The 16,477-nt window shown below is 46.3% G+C and overlaps 5 non-coding genes across 5 annotated transcripts; 4 read left to right on the top strand and 1 right to left on the bottom strand.

Annotated features, from left to right (window-relative positions):
• Positions 1-787: 787 nt before the first annotated feature.
• On the top strand, positions 788-869 carry trnas-gcu (transfer RNA serine (anticodon GCU)). The gene has a single exon. It is a non-coding gene; the product is annotated as a tRNA-Ser (tRNA).
• A 1,365-nt stretch (positions 870-2,234) lies between these two features.
• trnas-cga (transfer RNA serine (anticodon CGA)) lies at positions 2,235-2,316 on the top strand. Its single transcript has one exon. It is a non-coding gene; the product is annotated as a tRNA-Ser (tRNA).
• Positions 2,317-8,648: 6,332 nt separating this feature from the next.
• Positions 8,649-8,720, bottom strand: trnae-uuc (transfer RNA glutamic acid (anticodon UUC)). Its single transcript has one exon. It is a non-coding gene; the product is annotated as a tRNA-Glu (tRNA).
• A 201-nt stretch (positions 8,721-8,921) lies between these two features.
• trnah-gug (transfer RNA histidin (anticodon GUG)) lies at positions 8,922-8,993 on the top strand. Its single transcript has one exon. It is a non-coding gene; the product is annotated as a tRNA-His (tRNA).
• Positions 8,994-11,076: 2,083 nt separating this feature from the next.
• On the top strand, positions 11,077-11,149 carry trnam-cau (transfer RNA methionine (anticodon CAU)). The gene has a single exon. It is a non-coding gene; the product is annotated as a tRNA-Met (tRNA).
• Positions 11,150-16,477: the final 5,328 nt, after the last annotated feature.

Raw genomic sequence — 16,477 nt, forward strand, 5'->3', positions numbered from 1 at the left:
CTCTTTAAAAGATTAAGGATTGGGGTGAGTGTGATTTACCACCCTTTCAGCTAAGAACCCGACGTGCGGACCGTTTAAGCTGCATAGACTCGGTCGTTTAACTCTTCTCCATTAGCAGGGTTAAGGTTAAAGAAAAAAACATTGCTGACCTCTTTTTTTTTTTGCCAGCCGCGAGCGCTGATTAGCAAGGTTTGTATTTCATGTTTTGCAAGTTGCATCCATTTTAAGAAAAACAAGTCGTTCAAGACAGGAAATGAATGCTTGCATTTAATTAAGTCTAGCCGTAGGCGGTTGTCCATAATGACCAGTTCTGTTCGAAAAGACAGAACAAAAAAGGCACCGCTGGGATTCAGAGCCAGGGTCTCCTGTTTACTAGGCAGGCGCTTTAAGCAACTAAGCCACGGCACCCCAGGAGCGCTGTCCTTTTGCAGCCACTTGGACACACCACTCAGACACATCTGCATTCGGTGTGTGCTCCGCCTGCTCGCTGAGCAAGTTGCCACCTTTACATACAATAGCAACATCGACACCAAGAGAAAGGGTGACAAATGGCTTTTATCTGGAACTTTTCATGTCCAAGGAGCTCAATGTGCTTTCTGTGTACAACAGGGCCACTGATCTCCACACTGGCCATTGAACCACAGCAGTGGCTTGCTGGCTTGACATCTCCCAAGGAAAATGTTGAAATCGCATGTGGAACAGGAAAATGACCCTCGAGTACGAGGGAAAAAAAAGAAAAAGATCATCTGGAGCGCGCCAACCCATGTCCGGACAGCCCACTTTTGTCGACGAGGTGGCCGAGTGGTTAAGGCGATGGACTGCTAATCCATTGTGCTCTGCACGCATGGGTTCAAATCCCATCCTCGTCGCTCTCCATGTCTGACACGTATGCCCGTTTGGCATCGGCCATCCTGTCGTTTGCTCCGGTTCTAGAGCTGTACATTTTCTAGCGGTGGCTGAACATGGTATAGTAGGCTAACGTCGGTATCGAGCAGTAACAGTAATGGTATTTACGTGCCGCTGCTGCCAAGTAGCTCTGGTTTGAGACCGCGTTTTCACTTACTTGCAACGCAAACAGAGAAAGCGATTTTTGACAGTCTCTCGAGAGACTGCGCTAGGTGTTTAGGGATAGACTTTGTCAGTTCCCCCTGGGATGGTGGCCTCTCAAATAGTTTGTGATTCCTCTAGACGTTTATACAGTAGAAGCCTGCTTCGTGGCTTAAATCAAAGCTAAGGAAACGAGTTAGAGGTCTGATGCAGAACTGCGAATTCAATGAAGGGGAACACTACAGTACATTGCACTGTATGTGTGAGGAAAGCTGCCCCCTTCAGTCCCTTGTCGACCGAACAGAGGACTGTAAAGGATACCGCCAAGAAACTTAAGGATGCTGGTTGGAATCCAGCTCCAAAGAAGCCCCTCTGGGTGTTATGTCATCAAAAAGTAAGAACAGTGAATCTCCCTTTGATCAAAAGCGCAACAGAGCTGTTTTCTGTGGAGCAGGTTTCAGACCCGTAGACCTGTTTTATTTGTAGGGCAGGGCGCATTCCCAAACGCGAATCTCCTGTTTTAGAAATGCTTTGGGCGGCGTGAAGTGAAAATAAGAAGTGGGCTCCAGATGCACATGGAAGCAATCAAGTGTTTCATCCGAGCTGTTTCAAAGACTGCCCAAGAGCTTTCCTTTCACAGAGGCGCAACGATTAATGATGGGGGTGCACCCTTCAATGCGCCTTACGACTCTAGGGAGTGATTGAGACGATTCGTAGCGTGTGCTCATTTCCCTCTATTCCCCGTGTTGCAGTGGTAGGATGACGTAAGTTCCTGCTTCGACATGTAACGGCATTATAATCAAGTGCAGGAGCTGAGGGCTTTTGTTTTGTTTCGTTTTCCATGGCGTTTGTAAGCACGCAAATCAAAGGCAATTCCTGCGTCTAACAGGAATGTAAATGCTTTTGAAAGTGCAGTGTGGTGCAGCTTGTAAAATCCTTATCCACATTTATGGTTTGTTGCTGTTTTTTCTGTCTGCCAAAGCTGCATTTTGACATCCGGACGGGGAGACTTTATCATTTGAACGTGAAGCCAGCCTTAAACCCTCTGAGGCGTGTCTGTCTGCCGGCACGTATTTTGTCAAAGGTATTTATTTTTTTTTAACGGAGAGCAACTTTGAAAAGGTTTCCGCAGCCACGTCGCACTCCGTGTTACATTAAAGGAGGAATGCGGCGATGGCGAACTCGCTGTAGTCGTGGCCGAGTGGTTAAGGCGATGGACTCGAAATCCGTTGGGGACTCCCCGCGGAGGTTCGAATCCTGCCGATTACGGCGTCTGCCCCACGTCTCCTTGTGCCTGTGCGGTAAAGGCGAAGTGCCACTTCTCCTTTCCTGGTACTATAAAAACGCTAAATCGCTTGCCCCCGCCGCCATGGAAATGAGTTCTTCAGATAACCACACATCTTGCGTTCGCACCTCTGGTGTTCTACTTATGCCTTTGAAAACCTAATGAATAAAACTGAAAGAACCGACACAATATGTAGGTGCTCGTAAAGCACGCATTAAAGAACTGTTAACAGCAAGGGTTTCAGTGGGTTAACTGAGGAGAAGGCGTGATCGCTAATTGTTGACTTTTTATTTGGTGTTAGAAACACTCTTACTGTGCATGACGTGCAACAAATTTAGCCACAGAAATTGCATCACGCTTTCATGTATGGTATTGCAGACACCAACGTTGCCTAGATAGAAAACCGAAATAGCCGTGGGTTTGCTTGCTGGTCTGAAGGATCTCTCTTCGAATCTCTATCATTTGTCAATTGAAGAAAAAGGTGCTGCAGTCTGATACGATCAGAATCAAACCCGCAGCTGTTGTTCGACTTTATTTCTTGACTAATTACAACTGAGTGTCGCATGAGCAGTTACGTAAACTTGTCTGATATATTTGAACACAAATGCCGTTCTTCAATTAAAACTAACAGTACATTGTCAGGGACATTCAGTTCTATACAAACAAGAGACAGACAAGAGAATATTTCTACCTTTCATGTGGACTACGTGTTGACTTATTGATTGGAATAATTGAAAAGTTCAGGTTCATAGCCGATGCAGTGCGTGCTAATTAGAACAACAGCAACTCTGAGCTCTCAGCACCGTACTGAGCCCAGGTGTTTTTCTAAAGCTGTCAGGTGCAGTTCATTTACATGAAGGAAATCTCTTACTGAGTACGATTACAACGCAGTAAGTAGCACAAACTACTTAGGGGAGTAGCCCGATGCGTTTAAAAACGACCCGAGCCAGGCAGGAGTCGAACTTACAATCTCCTGATCCGTAGTCAAACGCGTTATCCATTGCGCCACTGGCCGTCGTGTGACACTGCAGGACTGCAACCCGGTGAGCTCAGCACTGCAACTAGTAAACTATTACCCCCGGTCCATTCTTTTCCAAAAGTGAGAAACACCTGTTTTCTACATTTTGTCTGTTTTAAAACCATATCTCTTTAAACTAAACCAAGAGTTTGTCTTTTGCACTGATATTCTGATTCATTTCGATTTCAAAGAAAAAAAAACCTACCTTCCAAAGCATCATAAAATTGTCCCTTCTTCCAGACTCTACTTCTCTCTTGTAGTAGTACAGCAGACCTTTCCAGGTGAGCAGATCACAGAGTCCGAAATGAGCTTCCTCCATCAAGCAAAGTACCTGAACATGACTCTGTCTTCATAAAAGCGCCCCTGTAATAAAGAAATTAAATCCGAAATCAAGAGGGCAGTTGCCTACTGAAATACAAGAAGTCATCAATTTTAACCTAGCAACAAATTAAAGGCTGCATCTATACAAGTACGATTCTAGAAATGCTCACCAGATTACGTTTTAAGAAGGAACTGCGCCTCAGGTTCCGCCGAGATCTTAACTCGGATGGCAGGATTCAGAGTCCGGAGTGCGGACTGATGGCGCACGGAGGGTCCATATACTGTGGATCCCTCAGTGATCTTCCGCGTATTCAAACCGCCAGCGTGTGACTCCCCTGTCCCCGTGACCTCATTGCTCTGCTCTCTCCTCTGTGCAGCCGAGCCCGATTCACGGTAAAGTGAAAAAAAAAGATGCCCTCAACGTGAGATTGACTCTGGAGCGAGGATAGATGTTACCTTTTTATCATTGAACAGGATGTATGTGATGTGGCGACTAGGTTCAATTTTGTATCCTCTTTAAAAGATTAAGGACTGGGGTGAGCGTGATTTACCACCCTTTCAGCTAAGAACCCGACGTGCGCACCGTTTAAGCTGCATAGACTCGGTCGTTTAACTCTTCTCCATTAGCAGGGTTAAGGTTAAAGAAAAAAAACATTGCTGACTTCTTTTTTTTTGCCAGCCGCTAGCGCTGATTAGCAAGGTTTGTATTTCATGTTTTGCAAGTTGCATCCATTTTAAGAAAAACAAGTCGCTTAAAGACAGGAAATGAATACTTGCATTTAATTAAGTCTAGCTGTAGGCGGTTGTCCATAATGACCAGTTCTGTTCGAGAAGACAGAACAAAAAAGGCACCGCTGGGATTCAGAGCCAGGGTCTCCTGTTTACTAGGCAGGCGCTTTAAGCAACTAAGCCACGGCGCCCCAGGAGCGCTGTCCTTTTGCAGCCACTTGGACACACCACTCAGACACATCTGGATTCGGTGTGTGCTCCGCCTGCTCGCTGAGCAAGTTGCCACCTTTACATACAATAGCAACATCAACACCAAGAGAAAGGGTGACAAATGGCTTTTATCTGGAACTTTTCATGTCCAAGGAGCTCAATGTGCTTTCTATGTACAACAGGGCCACTGATCTCCACACTGGCCATTGAACCACAGCAGTGGCTTGCTGGCTTGACATCTCCCAAGGAAAATGTTGAAATCGCATGTGGAACAGGAAAATGACCCTCGAGTACGAGGGAAAAAAAAGAAAAGATCATCTGGAGCGCGCCAACCCATGTCCGGACAGCCCAGTTTCCTTGACAAAGTGGCCGAGTGGATAAGGCGATGGACTGCTAATCCATTGTGCTCTTCACGCATGGGTTTGAATCCCATCCTCGTCGCGCTCCATGTCTGACACGTGTGCCCGTTCGGCGTTGGCCCTCCTGTCGTTTGCTCCGGTCCTAGAGCCGTACATTTTCTAGCGGTGGCTGAACATGGTATAGTAGGCTAACGTCGGTATCGAGCAGTAACAGTAACGGTATTTACGTGCCGCTGCTGCCAAGTAGCTCTGGTTTGAGACCGCGTTTTCACTTACTTGCAACGCAAACAGAGAAAGCGATTTTTGACAGTCTCTCGAGAGACTGCGCTAGGTGTTTAGGGATAGACTTTGTCAGGTCCCCCTGGGATGGTGGCCTCTCAAATAGTTTGTGATTCCTCTAGAAGTTTATACAGTAGAAGCCTGCTTCGTGGCTTAAATCCAAGCTAAGGAAACGAGTTAGAGGTCTGATGCAGAACTGCGAATTCAATGAAGGGGAACACTACAGTACATTGCACTGTATGTGTGAGGAAAGCTGCCCCCTTCAGTCCCTTGTCGACCGAACAGAGGACTGTAAAGGATACCGCCAAGAAACTTAAGGATGCTGGTTGGAATCCAGCTCCAAAGAAGCCCCTTTGGGTGTTATGTCATCAAAAAGTAAGAACAGTGAATCTCCCTTTGATCAAAAGCGCAACAGAGCTGTTTTCTGTGGAGCAGGTTTCAGACCCGTAGACCTGTTTTATTTGTAGGGCAGGGCGCATTCCCAAACGCGAATCTCCTGTTTTAGAAATGCTTTGGGCGGCGTGAAGTGAAAATAAGAAGTGGGCTCCAGATGCACATGGAAGCAATCAAGTGTTTCATCCGAGCTGTTTCAAAGACTGCCCAAGAGCTTTCCTTTCACAGAGGCGCAACGATTAATGATGGGGGTGCACCCTTCAATGCGCCTTACGACTCTAGGGAGTGATTGAGACGATTCGTAGCGTGTGCTCATTTCTCTCTATTCCCCGTGTTGCAGTGGTAGGATGACGTAAATTACTGCTTCGACATGTAACGGCATTATAATCAAGTGCAGGAGCTGAGCCACGGCGCCCCAGGAGTGTTGTCCTTTTGCAGCCACTTAGACACACCTTTAGAAAAACATTTTGTTAACAGGCATTCTGCCTCAGCCTAAACACCTATAGCTTGCAAAGCGCATGCTATTAGACAGGCACCTCTGCAAGACCTTAAGAGTCTCTTAAACTAGTGATAGTAAGGTGTTCCCAATGGACGATGTTCGGCTTTCAAATCATCTCTCCGTGGAAGCGCCGAGATGCAGCTGTTTAAGGCTTAGAAGCAGCTGACTGTTTCACTACCTAGCTGATCACTGTCAGTCAGGGAGCTCAGAGGTGAAAAGCCTGTCTAAGAGACAATTCGCCGTCGATCAGTTCAATATGTTCCGTACCAGCTCGGCGCACCCGAGATCATCTTGGTAGCTGTGTAGCTCATATGAGTGAGACCGTGTGTGTGTACCACCGTGATTGGATGCCGGCCCTTCTCAGGTCACAGTAAACCTTCTGCTCAAAAAAAGTGAGGTAAAACCTCACTCTGCACAGTAAAACCTCAAAAAAAGTGAGGTTTTTTTTAATCTCTGACCAAGGGAAACGTTTCATTTTTTCAAAGAAATGTTTGTTAAATAATGAAGTCATAGTTCTATGGGATTCAATCATAGACCGTGTGACATGGAAGTCAGGAACCTAACCCACAGCGCCAACAGCACAGTCACATGCTGAATGCTGAAAAAGCACTACAGAAACATTATCGACAGACAATGTACAGTGTGTACTATTCTTGTGTTGCGGTACATGAATATAATTATATCGTTATTAATTTCTAATTTATAACTTTATAAATTTACTTTATTAATTTATTAACGTTATTAATTAATTTCACGACGCACAGACAGGGCGCGGGGAGCCGCCGCCTGCAAACACAGCTCCAGGCAGGACTCCACTCCGCAGGAGCCGCAGAAAAGAGGAGATGGGCAGAGACCTGAGCTGCTGTTGCTGCAGACGCTGTCTTTTCTGCACTCGGGGTAGGAGTGAATGTTGAGTTGCCCTTAGAAATGAAGCAGAGCACTTCAACGGCACGGGTGTGTGTGTGTGCGTGCGCCTGGTGAGTCTGGGAGACAGATCGAACCTGGGCTAAAAGAGAGGGGGCTTAGCCCTCTTCCATTTGCTACTTCAAAGTTGTACAACCCATTTGTATCTGCTAGGCGGCGCAGTCGTCGTGCACAAAGAACGCTTTGAAAAGCGTCAAAGGCAAGTCATTCCGAGTTGGTCGTTTGTGTTTTCCGTTCAGACGCGAAATGCTGAAATGATCTCTCGGCTCCTCGGTTGTCATTTCTGCTCCGTAAAGGAATCACAGCACGCGTCGCCTTCCAGCACGCTGGGTCGGGACACGATGCCGGGGGTCGGAACGTGCGATGTCTTCCTCGTTAGTATAGTGGCAAATATCCCCGCCTGTCATGCAGGAGACCGGGGTTCGATTTCTCCGACGGGGAGTAGCTTTTCTTTTACCTCCTTAGAGAAAGAACTGCCTTTCACTTCTCTATTTTCTAACACAGCGTCGTGCACCTTTTCATTGCTCTCGCTTTCAGAGCCTCCGCACGGCACACGACTCGACATCAGGAAGCACATTGAAGTGAAAGCAGGGAGCGCTGCGACATGCACTGTGCAGATCCCGCCACACTAAGAGGTGAGTGGGTCTGTTCGATGCACAAAGAACGCTTTGATAAGCGTCAAAGGAAGTCATTCCGAGTTGGTCGTTTGTGTTTTCCGTTCAGACGCGAAATGCTGAAATGATCTCTCGGCTCCTCGGTTGTCATTTCTGCTCCGTAAAGGAATCACAGCACGAGTCGGCTTCCAGCACGGTGGGTCGGGCCACGATGCCGGGGGTCGGAGAGAGCGATGTCTTCCTCGTTAGTATAGGACCTGTCACGCGGACCTGTCACCTGTCTCCACCTGTCACGCGCGAGACCGGGGTACATCAGGACGCGCATTGAAGTGAAAGAAGGATGCGCTGCGACATGCACTGTGCAGATCCCGCCACACTAAGAGGTGAGTGGGTCTGTTCGATCACAGCGCTAGGTGAATCCCCAATCCCCTTTTTTTCGTGGCGACAAAAGAAGTCTGTTTCCACCCGGGGACTTTTCGCGTGTGAGGCGAACGTGATAACCACTACACTACGGAAACTGTGGTAAGATGTGCTCAGCGGCCCAGCGCTGAGCTTCGCCAATGCGATTCAGCTGCTTCCAGTGCCTTTATTGGAGTGCGCTGATAGACCGTGCTCTCTCTCCAGAGACCAGCACGCCTGTCATGGACGGAGCAGGAAAGGCGGCGTCACATTCTACAGCCCTCTCCACGCAATCGACGAAATCGGGCTACTGAAGTGGAGAAAATCGCCTCTCCAGAAAGTGCAAATATCATCTTGGAGAGTATAAATCCTATTGCCGAAGGTCAGCCCTGTCTACCAGAGTGACCCTCCCACCTCCTGCAGCGATGGTCAGCTCGTCTCACACGCGAGAAGTTTCGGCTGGAAACAAGCGCCCCCTCTTCTCGCACGTTTTGCACGTTCGAGTAGTTTTAATGCGGCTCCTTCGTACACAGTGCTGATCTTTTGGAAAGCAGGAGGCAAAATTGACACGTTCCCATACCGGGAGTCGAACCCGGGCCGCCTGGGTGAAAACCAGGAATCCTAACCGCTAGACCATATGGGAGTGCACAACCCTGCTGTTCCGGGCATCATGCAAGCAAACTACATAAATATGAGAAAACACGCAAGAGAGTTGTCACTCAGAGTGTCGAAGGGTCGATGTATACTGGGGCTCAGTTGAAATGCAACGTCAGGACTTTCCCGAATTATGTCACACGAAGAGAGCACAGCCTTTTCCGCCCTGCCACGTGTGTATCGGTAACTCGCCGTGATCGTATAGTGGTCAGTACTTTGCGTTGTGGCCGCAACAACCCCGGTTCGAATCCGGGTCACGGCAGAATAGGGGTGTCTGCTTTTACTACTTGCACGAATGAAGGCAAAAAAAAGCCGATTGATGTGAACGAACGGCGCTTTACAGAGGAGTACTGCCTGACTGGATCGTTGATGAACGACAGGGACCACTCCGACCTCTTCTCGGGTTTCTTCAATGACTTACTAAGGATCTTCTTCACATTCGCCCATGCAGGGGAAGCCAGTTACACCAAAGCAAACGCAGGAAAGTGCAATTCAAGCAGAGACCAGGAGGGACTTGTTTACACCGAGAGTGGTCGGAGAATGGAACAATGCGTCCAGCCCTGTTGCTGGAGCCGATTCTTGATGAGATCTTGGGCTCACTAAGAAGCCCCCACTGGATGCTAATCTTTCTGTTGTTCTTGCAGGTCCTGCGCTGCTTTTGAGCCGACAGAGCTCGTCCTGATCTGTCGGCACAGCCCAATTGCAAATGATCGGCTCCGCATACAGAAGGAACGTGCGTTTGGTACAAGAGTGCATGAAGGCACCGGAAATACATTGGGAACAAATGACTGGTGGTTCAAGACCTCTGTGAAGTGCAGGAGCGTGCAAGAAGGGGCTGTTTTCACCCGGTCTCGAACCTGGGACCTTTCACATGTTAGGCAAACGTGATAACCACTACACTACGGAAACCTGTAGGGTTTGTTGCTGGTGTATCGCTTGCGTTTCGGGCTGAGAAAGGGACGCGTCATTTTAGGCAGGGGGCGCTGGAGAGAGGAACAAAGGGAGCGATGAAACAAAATGCCGAAACCCGGGATCGAGCCAGGGACCTTTAGAACATACTCTCACGAATCGTTAGAATATGTGCGTTTGATCATCAATTGCATAACAACCACATTCGTTCGACTTGAGCCCTCAAGCTCATAGTTTTCAAATCTTGAAAGCTGTCATTGAGCACATCATAGTCTGCAGTACGCCCCGTAACTTGCGTACTTCAACAGAAAGAAGAGCAGACAGCTCCATAAATATGCGAGGCGCAGAGAGTGCAAGGCGAGCCGCACACGTTTCGGTGGCTGAGAGAGGGCAGTTTTTGCTTCTGCATTTCCTAAGTAAGGACGCATGACAACAAGCGATCGCGGTGCTCATTTACGACATAGTGGTGATGAGTTTTCAGTACGTGTTCTTTTGAACGAGCAATGAGGTTGCTGCCTTGGACAGCTGACTGCACGCTCTCATTGTGCCACGTGATGAGTATTCACCAGGCTCGTTCAGTCATTAGTCACATTCCATCGTTTGCCATAAGCAGATGCTGCAAGGTGATGTGGATATCAGTTCCCAGTCTTGTGGACGAGGACAAAAAGAGCACACAAGGGCTCAGCCGGGAGTTGAACCCAGGACCTCCCACACCCTAAGCAAGAATCATACCCCTAAACCAATGAGCCACGGCAGCACTTTCTATTTTATTCTGTCAGCGAGCTTGAGGACGGGGGAGAGGCGTCATTCGCTCGTCCAGTCAGACCTTCATCAATAAGTCAAGAAAGCCGCAATTACACGACTGCCTTGCAGACGAAGGGCAGTGAACTGCACCCGGTAAGAGGGGAACAAGCGGCACTAGGCGACACCGAGGCATGAGCTCCAGCGAGGGGGGTTAGCTTGCATGGTACAGCGCTCGCTTTGCATGCGTGAGGTAGCGGGATCATTTCCCACGTCCTCCAGGTGTGTGCTTAGAGCTTGATGTGCCGAAAGGTGTTCTTTAGCCTGTGGTCACACCTTGCATGGAGAGCGTCATGCAGCTGTCAATCATTTCGCAGCCACGCCCCCTCTTCATCTTCTCTCTGCCTTAAGCGTCTCCGCCACTCTCTCTTGACATTTCATGTCAGCATGTCAGAAGTCCGAGTGACGTTTTTAATGGCTGAGTGAGGGCACGATGCTGAAGCAGAGAGGTCACTTCAGCCAGAGAGACTTGTGCTAGGTGAGATCTGAAAAACGGACTTGCAACAGAAACAGACCAAAAAAGTATCGGTGAGATCAAAAGGCAAATGCAACATCCAGCAGAGGGCGTCTAAAGATTAGGGAACGGGCGACTGAAATCCATATGAGGCAAACTTTCCGGCTGTGCACCGCAGCTGGCCTCGTTGGCGTAGTTGGTAGCGTGTCAGTCTCATCATCTGAAGGTCCTGAGTTTGATCCTCACACGGGGCAGGGCTGCTTCCTCTCTTGCTCTTTTCAAACACTTGCGGCAACTGTTCGCTCATAACCACGTCTGGAATGCGTGACCTTTACACGGGGGAGAAGCAACGCCGCATCCCTTTTCTAAAGAACATTCACATTCAGAAATAAGTCAAGAAATTTGACATTACTTTTGCTGTCAGCCTGCCTATGTTGCCAAAGAAAGATTCACTCGGCGTCAACATGACAGAACAGCGATCACTTGAAAACACTGTTCCACACTCCGTAAGCAAGAACTTCAGTGTTTGCAGTCACCCGATATGCCGATAGTCAAAGGAGCACAAAACACGAAGCGTCAAAAGACAAGATGAGTTGATGGAAAGAGCGTTGAATTGATGAGCACAAAAGTTCAGCTCATACAATAGGCAACGAAGGTCCCGGCGTCATCATTGCACTTGAAAGGACTGCCTTGCAGACTAAGGGCAGTGGGAGGTTGCTGTTTTGAGATGAAGGCATTGGGATGGTGGGCCGAGATCTATTCTTCTTAAGGAATTCTTCATCGTGAAAGATCGGTCCACAGGTCATCCAAAGAACTTACAAATTTTTGGGACTCTTCCGGAAGGGAGTGAAGTGCTCAAACACATGACATGCCCCCTTGATCTCACATGCACAATTCTGCTGCAACATGCACAGCTACCATCCACACCAGGCAGTGGGGCTTCAGCAGAATTTGCTACGCCACCTGCAATTACATATCCAGCTGCACACATATACATGGCCCCTCTGTCCTTTTCAGGATCTCAAAAAAAAGCATAGCGTGGTTTTCCTGCAACCTGATTGACTGCATCTCCCTCAGAATGTGCCCCGTTGCATTCATTGCTGAAGCAGGACGGAGGCTAACGGGCATGCCAGAGCAGTTAGGCTCAGCGAAAATAGGCTCTCCAAAATATTGTGGTTGTAGTGGAAGAAATATGGTTTAAATTGTACCTTGGTATTTCAAACTCTCTCTAGAATGTTATCCATTTCTATTTTATTTTGACAGGAACTGGCTAATGACACTAGATGAAAAGAGAAGAAAGAAAACACAACGTTTCGGCCGTGGAGCCTTCTTCAGGTGTGAGGGCTCCACGGCTGAAATGTTGTGTTTTCTTTCTTCTCTTTTAAGCATGGAATAGACCTATTACTTGTTCCTTTGTAGCCTACACATGCTGACACAGCTCCCCACCTGAACTGCTAATGATGCCTGGTAGTTTGTGGTACTTGGGTATTGTCTTATGTTTGCTCAAACTGCATATGTGTGATTGCATATTTTTGGGTATTTTCATATGTCAATATTTAATTCACTGACATTCCTGTATGCTTGGAAGAAAGGTAGATTGGATTTGGCACAGGATGCCTGCCCATATTTGTTGATCATTGTTGGGCTGGAAAAACAATGATAAAAAGTGTATGAAAAAAGCTCTCTCCAATATTTCCCTTCTCTTTGCCATGGTTACACTGCCCATTCTTTCCATCTTTTGTCCTTCTACAAAGATTCCAGGGCTCTTTTTCCACCATAATATCATAATTTGTTTTTTCTCTTTTAAAGGCTGTAGGTGGGGTGTGATGGACTGTACCACTATCATAGAATATTTTTTCAGGACACATCGCAGTTCCATAGTAGAATTTATCAATAGTAGAATTCCATAGGACATTATTTACCAACATATTACCCAGTGTGAGACTCTGCCAGTAAACCTCAGAGCATTGAGTTCTCCACTGATAAAGATGGCTGTCTGAAGTCATGAAATCCACTGCTGGGATGCCTGAGAGACAGTAATTGAATCTTGGCTGGAATTAGGCTTTCTATTAGTGTTGATCTTTGGGAATTATGTGGTAAAAAGGGAAAACTCCTTTACTTTAGTCACTTTGAATGTTCAAATGTACAGAACCTGCAAAACTAAGCAATGAAAAAAATCCATCACCACTCTCATGATAGCATAACTCATAGTCTCTGCTGTTATGTAACTGTTAGGAATCCCTGGTGGGAAGATACACGGATCATGTGCAGACGCAGGCACGGGTGATAGATGAGGCAGGCGAACAAACCAAAACGAGAGGCAAGGTCGTAGTCAAAAGGCGAAAGGCAAGTCGTAATCCAGGAAGTTCTCCGGTAGCAGACAGTCCGAGGCGAGAGGCGAGGTGCAAAGTCGAAAAGGCAGAAGGGGAATCCAAAATCCAGAATAAACGAGGTACGGGGAAAAACGCCAGGTAGAGCTCTCAAGGAGTAGACTCAATACCGAGCAGTGGGAAGCAGGTGAAGATGGTTTAAATAGCAGTGCGCACCGCACAGTGAGTGTGCGGAGGTGGTTTAACTCGTGCGGCGGCGTTTGTTAATAATCACCCGCTGCTGGGGCTGATTAGCTTGCTTACGCTTTGGTCTTGACTGCCTGGTGGTCGTGACAGTAACAATACACACTTTCAATTTTCTTATCGCCTGTCTCCAGAGAGAATGTTGTTAGTGCTGATGACCTTGAATTAGACCTTGTTGACTCTGTAAAACAATCTTCCTCTGCTTAGATTTTCACTCAGATTGATTTTGTTCTCAGATTATTCCTGGCAGGACTGAGTTTCTTGGAAATGAAAAGTGAAAGAAAAAGTACAGAAGATCAGCCCTTGAATATACAACATTGTGCAGTGAGATTTTTAAATGTATTAGCTGCTATCCTGTGCTAGAGCCTATCGTGGTAAGCAGTGGATGACAGGATCTAGCACAGATACTAATGAAACACTGTTAATGAAAGATAAAACACTTGAGTCTTATTTTAGTTTTCCATTTCCCTTTCATTTGTGATGTACTGTACAACAGGCCACAGAACATGCACAAAAACAGATATGCACACATTCACACCAGGCAATGACAGTCTGCCCAGTCAGAATCTGAGCTGAGGTATCAGAATTCTGAATTCCCTGAATTCTGTCATGGATCATCCACAATAAGGGCAATGTTTGAACACGAGGATCCCCAGGAGAGAGCCTAGTAACACAAATCTTGGAGCAAAAGCAGATGATTAACTTCATAGTTTGTGTGGTTGAGCCAAAGTTGAGCATGAGGATATGTGAGTCACCATTCTTAGAAATGGATCCAACTTCAGACAGGCGTCAAAAGTAAGAGTATACAGTGCTGGGGCAATGACACTTCAATGATCAGAAGGATAACAAGAGTTTTAATGCATTGAAATTGATTTTCTGGTGATGCACACTGTCATGGAACTATTAATTTTTTAAGGATCACTTACTGACGTCAGACAGCTGCCAATTCTCCAGACTGGAAGGATGAACAGTTTATCCCCCTAGGTACCATATTTCCATATTTCGAAGCATTGGAATAATACATGTCATACAGCAACATAAAAACAGGAAGACAAGTATCACAGCCCCTATAATCGGTGTTAGTAACTTAAAAGAAAAACATTCCCCCTGGCCCAAACAGTGATTCTAACCAGGAGAGAAAAGCCGGTGTATCTTTTATGCCTCTCTCTTTATTCACCTTGTCTTTTAGTTCTTTCAAATGCTGAATAGCGAGCGTAAGATTTCCGTAATCATAGTCATTAGCTGGAATATATGTACAACAGGAGTCTCCTACTAAAGCATAGACTCCTCCAGATGCTGCATTTTGAAGGTCCAGCACGAACCTGTTCTGAAGTACCATTAATCTAACTCCCCTTAATTCTTGTTTGATAGCGTCTAAGCCTTCTAACGTGATATTAATAAAAGAGTACATTTCATAAAAAGTCGCATGGGTGAGGCTGTAGAATGAGGCATTAAAGCACATATATAACAAGATGCATTAAATTTCTTTAACTTTACAGTATGATTTATAAATTTATACCACAAATTACTCATATCCCCCTCATTATCAGTTTCATTCAGCCAGTTTGTATACAAAGAGGCTTCGTGTTTAGATTCTTCCTCTTTTGGGGTGGTGACAGGCTTCTACATAAAAAGGAAAAAGGCTGTGCACATCAGTCCCAAGCAGGTTATCCCCATCTGTCTTTGTGGAGACATCACTCCTGCGCTTTGCTCAGTTCGTTTGTGACCTTTTTACAGTGGGAAGCATGAATCCAGGGCACCATTTCTGTGACCTTCACAGCAGTGGCAGTGGTCAGCAGCACCTGGTACAGCCCCCTCCACCTGAGTGAACACCATTTCTTTTTCCTGAAGTCTTTCACCAGAATCCAGTCTCCTTATTCACTCATTAGTTCTTACAGCACAGGTAAATCCCTGTGGGCTGGAGCCCAGCATAATCTTAGGCTTTTTTGGTCAACATTGGTCAACAGATTGGTCAACAACTGGGTAATAACTCTTAGAAAAATCTACACATTGTTCCCCTGCCTCAGCTGTGACGTTTTGCAGAACAATTCTAGCTGAAGTTGTAAAATTTCTCTTTGTTCCGTTCCTGCAAAACATCTTATTATGAACAAACAAACCACAAAAATCATTTGCATCTAGGGGAATCACTCCCAAGGGTAACCCCCCTTAAAACTATATTGTTCTACCCATCAGGTTCTGCCACTAGATAAGAGAACCTTTCCCATGAAACCATTTTTTGACCTTCATGATCCCTTCAGGGCGTACAATTAGCACAGAAGCAGCAGCTTTAGTCCACATGTTTTTCAAACAGGATATTAACGATATGATCATAACGAATAATACCAGACCCACAAATATGTATTGAACCAGAGACCCTCTCCATGTTCCTAGCACAGACTGTAGCCATGCACCAATGCCCCAATCATCTGGATTGCAGGATTTACGAAGAAAATTATTTTCGCAGTAATTAATTTATTATATTTACTATATTTATTATACACGTGTAAATTAATTACTGCGAAAATAATTTACTTCGTACACTGTGCAGAGAGCCGTATACTCCTAGTTGCGGCACACATGATACGTACAGTAAAAAGCCTCAGGCACTGTGTTAGATGTGTTTTCGACGTTATATATGCGTTTATTAATGTCGTCGATTTTACGGTTGCAATTCGACGTTGATTATACGTCGAGGCGACGTATATACGTATAGCCGTATTTTCGCCGTGAATATACGTATATTCGACGAATCAATGCGCACTGGGTAAACTCTTGAGCAAACTCTGAACCAGCTCTAAGGAAACGAATCCGATTAGACGTTACTTTGACTCATCTTTTTACGCTCAGTGCTGGATTGCTCAAACTCCAGCTAGGGTTAGGGTTAGCATTCCCACGCTACTTAGACACTTTGTTTACGCTCAGTGCTGGATTTTGGGAACTTCAGGACGAGTGGGAATTTTCTCCTATCTGTCAATTCTGTATTGTTTTGGAGACTCTTGGCTGCCTATG

This window comes from Lepisosteus oculatus, unplaced genomic scaffold, assembly GCF_040954835.1.
Source record: "Lepisosteus oculatus isolate fLepOcu1 unplaced genomic scaffold, fLepOcu1.hap2 HAP2_SCAFFOLD_40, whole genome shotgun sequence".
NCBI lineage: Eukaryota > Metazoa > Chordata > Actinopteri > Semionotiformes > Lepisosteidae > Lepisosteus > Lepisosteus oculatus.